The sequence below is a fragment of the Octopus bimaculoides genome, chromosome 3, assembly GCF_001194135.2.
Source record: "Octopus bimaculoides isolate UCB-OBI-ISO-001 chromosome 3, ASM119413v2, whole genome shotgun sequence".
Classification (NCBI taxonomy): Eukaryota; Metazoa; Mollusca; class Cephalopoda; order Octopoda; family Octopodidae; genus Octopus; species Octopus bimaculoides.
This window is the reverse complement of record NC_068983.1, coordinates 145,532,174-145,533,135: the sequence shown is the minus strand read 5'-3', so window position 1 is coordinate 145,533,135 and position 962 is coordinate 145,532,174.

Here is a 962-nt window from a genome sequence, read left to right as displayed (position 1 = left end):
AGTATGACGCTCGGGAATACGGATATATATATATATATATGTATGTATGTATGTGCGTGTGTGTATATATGTACATAGATACGTACATACACACACACACACATATATATATACACATACATACACATAAGATTAAAGGTTATAGATCATTAACGTAATGACATGCAATACATACATACATGCATGTATACATACATGCATGTATACATACATACATACATACATACATACATAACTATGACTATCAATTGACGTCTACATTCCAATAAGTTGTTTCTCAGTTGAAAACCAGCTCATTCTCTGTTAGTATAAAATTAATTAAAATAAAATCAGAACACACACAACCCTGTAACCAGAGGTGGTTTGACAGGTTCTGTCGAACCCCCACCACAGCACTGTGTAAACAGAATTATTATCCAATATTTATTTTAATTTTGTATTTCGTAAATTAGACGGTTAACGGTAGGTCCATTTTAATAGTGAGCTTTAAGAACTGGTTGAGATTTTCGCTACCCTCGTCAACACCTCCAGCTATCACCCATATACACATGCATGCATACATACATACATGCATGCATGCATGCATACATACATACACGCATGCATACATACTCGGGAGTGCTGAAAAGTTCTAGGCCCTGTAAAAGAACTCGGAAGAATGGACCTCCAACCAGGCCTTTTGCGACAGCCTTAAAGCCAGGAACTTTTCAGCACACCCTCATACATACATACATACATACATACATACATACATACGGAGAAACGTAAATATATACGCACAGGTGTAGACATGGCTGTGCGGTTAAGAAGTTCCCTTTGCAACCACGAGTTCTTACGTTCAACCCGACTACACGTCAGCTCAGTCCCAGGCCGACCAATGTCTTGTGAGTAAATTCGATAGACGGAAACTATGTGGAAGCCCACTGTAGCATATATATATATATATATATATATATATATAT